The sequence below is a fragment of the Marmota marmota genome, unplaced genomic scaffold, assembly GCF_001458135.2.
Source record: "Marmota marmota marmota unplaced genomic scaffold, marMar, whole genome shotgun sequence".
In the NCBI taxonomy this organism is placed as follows: Eukaryota; Metazoa; Chordata; class Mammalia; order Rodentia; family Sciuridae; genus Marmota; species Marmota marmota.
The window spans coordinates 3,906,490-3,914,847 of record NW_025999863.1 but is presented as its reverse complement, the minus strand read 5'-3'; the positions used below and the strand labels follow the sequence as shown (position 1 = coordinate 3,914,847).

General features: G+C 51.8%; 1 protein-coding gene across 1 annotated transcript in view; it reads left to right on the top strand.

Annotated features, from left to right (window-relative positions):
- The window catches only part of Mllt1 (MLLT1 super elongation complex subunit), a 60,002-nt gene that overhangs the window by 479 nt on the left and 51,165 nt on the right, over positions 1–8,358 (top strand). The window lies entirely within an intron of this gene.

Genomic DNA, 8,358 nt, shown 5'->3' with positions numbered 1-8,358 from the left:
TGTGGGGCGGGCGCGCCCCTCCCCCACTGCGCCCCCCGCCCGGCCCCGCGCCGCCTGGGACGCCCCTCGGAACTCTAGTGCGACCCAGACTCTCGGGATGCTCCAGGAGCCCAGCCTGGCCCGGGACCCTTCGTGCTGCCCCTCCGAACCCCGCGGACTCAGAGCCCTCTTGGTGCCTCTGGGGACCCCCGTTCGGCCCAGCGTCCTCACAGACGGCTCCGGGGGCCCTGTGCCGGCGCAGGAGCCCCCTCGGGCCTCTTTGGGGACTCTCCCCATATTTTGCCCGATCCTTTTCTCATTTCGGGTCCGGGACCAGCCCATGTCTCCTTTTCTCTCTGGACTCAGACTCCTTGACCCGCTCCCTGCAACCTGCTGCCTGTTCTCCCTTCAGCCTTAACTCAGATTTGAGTGTCCCCAGAACTGCCCTCACCCCTCCTTCCCTCCTAGGCCACGGTCCCTGCCCTCCCCTCTCATCCACTGCTACCTTTCCTGTATCCCTTTCCCCTTGCACACTCTGCTGACCCCCCTCATCTTCCCGCGACCCCAGCCTTCCGTCTTTTGCCACAAGGACTCAGGCCTGTTTAGAGTGTCCCTTCTCTTTGGACTTGTGTCCTCAGCTTACTTTGACCCCCCATGCCGCCTGGGCCCCCATCTGGTTTTAGGCTATGTTCATTCTCCCTGGGCCCCAGGGCCTGAAGAACCGTTTCTTGCCTTCAGTCCTGCTTCTCTTAGACCAGGGCCAGAGCAGTTTCTTCTCGGACCTGACTACCTACCACCCCAACCCTTCAGACCATTGCTCTTGCCCCGCGACTTTCAATTGTGCTTCCCACATTTAATCCCTGTCCAGCTCTCTTGCCTCAGTCTGGCTCCTCTCCCCGCCACTGGCCTGGCTTCTCAGTCCCAGTCTCCCCAGAACCCTAGCCCCCCTCCTTACATTCAGGGTCTCCCATTCTACCCAAGCCCCCTGACCTGCTTAATTTTTAGCCACTACCCTTTCCCCCTCTCCACCTCATTTTTGTCTCTTCCCCCCACATCTGAGAGCCTCTGTCCAAACCCCAGGTGGATTCCCCATGCTTCTCAAACTCCTGGTGGCAGCTCCCCCTTCCATCTGGAAACCATTCTGCTGCCCATCCTGTTGGTTCTTGTAAACCTGAGGCCTTTCTGATCCCCAGTGTCCCCCCTTACCCGGCACTGTATCTCTTCTTCATCATCCGAGTTCCTTCTGTTCTCAAACCCAGTGTCATTCCTGCTCCCAACCCGGGATCACTTCTTCATCCTCTGCTGCTGCCCTGGCTTTCAGGGGCGCATAGCCAGGAAAGGCATTGTGGGGCTGTGGGGGTGGCAGCTGAAATCTCTGCCGTTAGCAAGGGCAGGTTGGGGCGTCCCTGGCTGCTGGCGCCACAGAGGCGGCTCTGTCTGGTGAGGCGCTGTGTGGCTGTGTGGTGTTGGGGACTGTGGGCAAGGGATCTTCCCCCTCCCGGTCCTGTTGCCTGTGGCATAGGATCATTGAGGCAGGTGGCATCTCAATGATATCCTGGCACCCACTCACTGTGGCTTCCTTCTAGCTTTGGTGTTACTCTATCAGGAAGTGAGGAGAAGGCATGGCACCTGGCTGGTGGATTTGCAGTGTGCTGTCAGATGATTTCCTTTGGAGACATAGAGCCTGCTGCCTGTAATTCTTAGTGAATTAACCAAATGGAATGTCCCTTCAACGTCTGATGTCAGTGAATCCCACCCTTGGGAATGTCTCTTGGCACCACAAAAGGCATAGAGTATGGCCTCTGTCCCTACTCCTTAGTCCAGGTCTTAGGCCATTCCCCTTTTGATGGGCTGGATCCTAGATGTCTGGTGGCTGTCATGTAAGTGGGACTGTGGAAAGAGGTGATATTATTCTTGCTTTGTGACAGGAAGATATAGGTCCCACTCAGGTGGTACAGGCCTTCAAGAGCTGGTTCTGTGTACTGTCTAGGATGCCAGTCACTAGCACCTGTAGCTATTTTAAATTTAACCTGTAGCTATGTAGCTTAAAAAATTCAGTCCCTCAGTCACCCCAGTCACCCTTTTGAGTGCTCAGTAACTACAACTGAGTTGCCAGCTGTTTTGTGTGGCTGCCTAGAGAGGACATTTCCGTCAGTGTAGAAAGTTCCATCGGGCAGCACTGGTCTTGATGGTTGCAGAAGTTTTTATAAGTGAAAGCAGCCCCTGAGGGAAGGATGAGGGTCTGAAGTCTAGTTGGCCTTTCCTACCATGCTTTCATGCAGATTTTAGAGAGACTGGAGAGCTCCATCACTATCTCTTGATGACAGTAAGACCCCTGGGGAGGCAGGAGAATGCTGTCACTTACCAAGTAGATGAGTGTGAATCTGTGGGGTCTTGCCTGTCCCCATTCCTCAGACCTGTAGTGCCTCCCTATAGTGGGAAACAGTGCTCCCTGGCTTCTGGAGGTTTTGATTCTTTCCTGACCTGACCTTCCCATAGGCCTTTCAGGTTCAGCTAAGAAGGGGGATTTCCCGTTCTGCTCTGTTGTCCCAACTTCTCCTCATTGGCATCTTTTCCCCATGGGCAGGAAAAGGTCTTTCTGGTTCTCTTTGCCCTAACCTGCACCCACATGTATGACTCTTCTGCTCTCCCCGCTCCACACTTGCCCTGGTGCTGTCGTGGCATTTGTATTTTCTTTGTAGAGGTATGAGTGAAATCTTTGCTCAGCTTACTTAGGGGTCTGGTCTGGGAGAAGTGGGTTTATCTCTGAGGCTGGGGTGTGATGTGGAATGGAGACTAAGTGGATGCTGAAAACATTGGGGAAGGATAGAGGAGTGGGTCAATGGGGACCAGGGAGATGGGAAGTAGTGTCAGCAGCCATTTGGTCTCTTGTTCAAAAGGACCAGGGAGCCTCTCATTCACAGAGGACCAGCCCTTCACAGTGGCCTGGCTTCTGAGTTGGTGACAGTTCAGTCACATCAGAAGATGGAATTGCTGCTTGCTGATTCTTTGCATGTGGGGGCTTCACAGTGTGGATTGGAGAGGACTGCCTTATGATAACACTCTTCCCAGAGGGAGGTTTGTTTTTGATGTTGGTGCCACAAGCAGCTCCCTAGCCAGCCATTGTGCAGGTGTGGAAATGCAGACCTAAGAAGGTCCTCAGATGGGTCAAGGTCCTGGTACCTCTGCTCTTATCCCCAAACCGCTTCTAGAAAAACTCAGGATTACCCAGAGTAATAACTGCAGAGTGACTGGTTTTCCTTCTACTCCCAGTCCTAAAGGTTGGAAAGTCTCCTTGCCAAGTTTTGTTCTCAAAGTTGTTACATTGTAAAATACTTGAGGGCAGGCACCAGTGTCTTTTTCCCTTTGCGTCCAACACAAGGTTTCACTCTCTTTTGCCAAGTGTTGGTTAAATCAGAGTAGCCAGGAATCAGTCTGTTTGCAACCAGGCCTTCCTACTCTGGCAACAGATGCCTTGATTGGGATTTTGCACATTCAGAAAATATCACTGAAGACTGTTCCCCTTGTTCCCAGGAGACACCTGGTGCTGTGTCTACACATCATTGGGCACCTTGTATTTTAATGTCTGGTCCCTGACAGGTGCAGTTCTGTCTTACCAGGAACCTGAACACTGAGTATTGTGGGTATTTGCATATCCACGTGGTCTGTACACCTGAGTGTTTAGAGAGAAATTCATCAAACCCTTTCATATTCCTTTGTCATTAACTTTTTGCCCTGGGTCAGAGAACCAGGGTAGATAGAGCCAGAAAAGGACTGGAGGTGCTGGCCACTGGCCATTGGTACAGTGATTGGCTTTGTCCCCACCTCTGGGCAGGCATTCCTCCACTTATGAGGATTGTCACAGGGGACAATCCATTGTTTCCCCTTCTTGTTTTAATTCAGTGGCTACCCTGAGAGCCCCCAGCTGGACCTGGAGGGAGAAGGTTCTGCAAAGTGTGACTTATTTGGTCTTGTTTTACCATTCTCTGGAATTGCCCAAGCTCCATTACCTGGCCCCATCAGCATGTGTATTCGGAGCACTCGGCCAGCACCTCTGCACAACCAGTTGATACTGAAGAGGGATAAGACTTAGCACTGTCTCCTGGGAGGGGAGCAAATTGGTACACCTGGATTAGGTGCAGTTGTCAAATTCTGGGTGTACTTATACCAGATTCTCAGAGGAAGGGGCATTTGTTGGAAAGAATTCCCACCAGAAAATCAGAGGAAACCTTATACACTCACTGCTAAAGACCTGCCTTCTGGGTCCCAGACACAGGGCAGGGCCCATGAGAAGCTGGCTGGCTGACCAAATCAGAAGAAAGGACCTAGAATCTGGAGCTGTCAGAATAAGGTTCTTCCTCTTTGCCAGGAATTGGGGGTGGGGGCTTTTCAGTGCACACCTGGGAAGAGCTGTTCTCTTCAGTGGAAGGAGGCCTTAGAAGCGGCCCTCTAGGATCTGTGTGCCTGGTTTGCTGGATTTAGGATACTGGCCCTTTGGTTCTAAGTGCCCTCTGCCAGCTGGCCTGGATGGAGGGAAGTGTCCCATTTGAGGCTTCCTGCCCAAGCTTAACTGTCCCCAAATGGCCCCCGAGCCCTTGGGCCGCCCTGTCCATTGGCTGTCTTCTGGGTGATTTTCCAGGAGTGAAATGGTTAACACTTTCCAGGGCAGACCTGGAAGTTTCCCTTTGTTCCGGGCTTTTGTTAGGGAGTGGGCATCGAGGTGAGTCCCAAATATGCAGGAAGTGGCAGTCACAGGTTGAGCCCCTTGGGGTTGCCCTCCATTCTGAGAGTTCCAAAAGTGGGCTCCAGGTAGCAGGTTGTCCTGATGCCTGTGGGGGACATAGATGTTGAGACATCTGTGTGGGATACTAGGGGTGGGGGGTGGGGGACAGCTGCTGGCAGGTGAGGTTCCCTCATTCCAGGAGAGTCTGGAGCTTAACCTGAGCAGCTGGCCTCTCAGCCAGGCCACCCTCCTTGAGAACCAGCTGGTTAGTTTGCTTCAAATCTTTGGTTCTGATGGCCATGGAGGGAGTCCAGGTAGAGTAGAGGAAGGAGGGGATGTTAACAGTTGACTCTGGAATTGGCTTAACGGTGGTAATAAATTATCATGACTTGACCCATCAGGATAGTTGGCCAGGGCTCAGCTTGCTGGCTCCAGTGAATGTGGCTCTAATGTTTTACTGAATCAATGCTTCCTTTTTTAAAAACAGTGGAACAGAATCTGTGTTATCCCACTCTCTTTATTTCTTAGCAGATTCCAGCATTCAGGGGAGTGTGCAGGAGGTTGGGCCAGGGAGCCTTGAATCTGTCCACCAAGTCTCTGACATGCCCTTAACCAAGGGTGTTCAGTCTACAGTTGGTGCCAGCCCCTGGGGCATAGATGTCGCTGGGTGGTGCTTTGGGCACTGCCAACCGGCTGCGAAGATTACCCATCACTGCCTCGGAACCTTCCTGTTTACTTTGGCCACTGCAGCGCAGTTTTGGCGCCCACACTCTCCCCCTCTCTGATGGAGCTGTGGTCCATTCTTTCACAATAACTGCTCTGCTGCTGGCATGCCCTGGGTGGGAACTTCATGTCATCAAAAATGCTGGGAAGCCAGCCGAGGGCTGAGTAGCTGGATTGATGCATAACTGATTCCGAGGAGACTGTCATCACGCAGGAGTGAACTTGAGGGAAGCAGAATTCATTCTCCATATAGTGTTGTTATCGTTTTCACCTGTGACCTTCACAGCCATTCTCAGTGTGGAAGCAGGTTGGGTAGAGAGGCAGAGGTCAGTGGGTGTGAGGTGCACACGATGATTACAGCCCACTAGGGGTCATGCGGATGCTGCTTGGGTTGAACATTCTCCATACTTAGCACTATTCACACAGATGCTTGTGGTTGGTTTGAGTGTTACTTATTGTCCAGATGGTTATTCCTCATCTCTGGCTTTTGCTGGAGTGTTTTGCCTTGTGTGTTCCCCAGGTGCCTGGGCAGTGTGAGTGCGCTGACCTCCCATTCGTCTCTCTGTTTAGTCACCGGCCCTCTGTGTGTGTCCCAGGAGTACTGAATCTCTTCACCCTGGGCTCTTGCCGGTTTCCCTTTTCAGGTTCTGTTTTCCTCTTTCTGGCTTCTCTGGTTGCCTCCTAGCAGGCTGCCGTGGCCCTTGTTTGCTTCTTTCCCTTTCCTTCCTGTAGCCCTGGCTATACACAGATCACCGGAGGATTTTACTCAGATACCATTCCCCATATCCATCATCCATTTATATAGTCCGTTATCATCCCTGTTGTGTCCAATCTGGACTCCACTCTGTCCCAGCCCCTCCCTCCAGTGTCCTAAGTGAGTTACTGCTCTCTTTCTGGAAGCCCCAAAGGGACCATCACCCTGAGCCAGGGGAACTCCTTCTGCCTCATTTCTTTTTTTAAAAATTAATTAATTTTTTAAATTGACAAAAAATTGCCCTGTTTCTTACACCAGGCTGCCAAGTGCCTGGAACCACAAGTCTCTTGCCAGCTCTGCACACACTGGAGCCACCCGTCCTCATCTGCCTCTTGGCCCTTCCTTCTTGGATGGTGCTCCTCAGAACTGTTGGATGTAGAAGGTCCTCTGGCTAAATTAATCCAATGTTGTTGATGCACTGGGTACTGTGCTTCCAGGATAGAGGCGACAAGGATGAACAAGATGTCACTCTTGTCAGAGACTTCTCAGGGGCATGAGGGGGACAGCAGGAAACAACCCAGAAAGAATTGGCCACAGACTTCATTGATGATTGGTCTGGCACAGTGATCAAAGGGGCCCTGGAGGAAATAGTCTTTGAGTTGGGACTTAAGGGATGAGTAGAATTTTGACCAGCAGAGAAAGGAGTTTAAGGTATTCCAGGCTGTGGGGTGGAAGAAATGCACACAGATGGGTGGGTATTCCTGGAGTGTTTGGGGCTGGCCAGCCCTGTGATGGAGCTGGAACACAAGAGTGTGCATTTCCTGTGTTTTCTCAGTCCTGGGATTCTTTAAGACACACCACTGACTATTGTAACAGCTTATGTGTGTGTGTGCCCAGGAATGCGCATGTGTGAACATGCATACAGAGTGGGAGGCCCTCAAAACCTGAAATTTACACATCTGGACTGCCTTGGATTCTGAATTCAAAAGTAGTATTAAAGTGTGAAAAAGATGAGCACTTTTTAGACATTTGGAAAGGAACAGGTGGAAGGTAGGAGGAGTGCCCAGAGCTTGCACTCCATTCTGATGGGGGTGGCAAACTGTGGGATGAGGGCAGAGGGGAGGAGACCAGCCGGGTGGGGGCAGGCTCACTCAGCCAGTGGTGAGGTCTGAACAGAGGCAGGTACCTCGGATTGCACACAGTCACTTACAAAGAAGGTGAAAGGTGATATGGGAGTTCTGGAGTCCAGGGCAGGGGAGGGTGGCTCCATCTGGGAGGCTGGTAGAGCGCAGTGAGTGGGAGTGTCACACAGGCAGCTTGGGACTTGCCCTTCATGTCTCTCCTGCTTATCTTGGTACTTACAAACAAGTGTCCACTTGGCCTCTGCTTCATTCTGTAACATTCTTGTATTTGATACTAGGTGTCAGGGTTGTGTCTAATAAAAGTCTGGGGAGGTTTTTGCAAACTAGAGTGGATGTTTACAGTACTTTCCACTGGTAATCAGCCTAGGCATTAAGAGTGCTTTCAAGGATTGTGGCTTTGTGTTCAGTGGAGGGGGACTGGCCTCATCTGCCTTGTAGTTCAGGAAACAATGCCAGGCATGTGAACGGCAGGGAGCTCCGCTGCCAGCAGCCAGTCCACCTGGGTCCTTTCAGCAGGTGGCTGTACACTTGCTTCCTCCTGCCTACTAGGAACTGTCCTTGGTTCTTTTGAAATCAAAAAACAGTGTTTAGAGATGACTTAGGGGAGCAAGAAAGGCCCCTGCCCTCATACAGAAGTGCATGAAAATGAAAGTGTGTGTGCTGTGCCCTGGCCAGGGAGGCAGGATAGCAGAGTAGTCAAGGGAGTGGCCCTTGGCTACACAGACCCAGCCTCAAATCTGAGGCTGCTCCTTACCTTGCAAGTGCCACTTAGCACCTTACTGTCAGAGTCTCAGTTTCCTCATCCACAGAATTGCAGTCCGGGTTGCACATCTGTATTCAGTGATATCTCACTTGGGAGGAGCTGATGGTAGGGGAGAGCAGGTGGACAGCAATCAGCAAGATGGTTTCTGATGGTCAAAAGTGCCCTTGAGAAGAATGAAATAGGTAGCAGGGCATGGTGGCACACTCCTGTAATCTTAGCTCAGGAGGCTGAGGCAGGAGGATCGCAAATTCGAGACCAGCCTTAGCAACTTAGTGAGGCCCTGGCTCAAAAATAAAAAGGGCTGGGAATGTGTCTGTGTCTCTGTGGTGAAGCC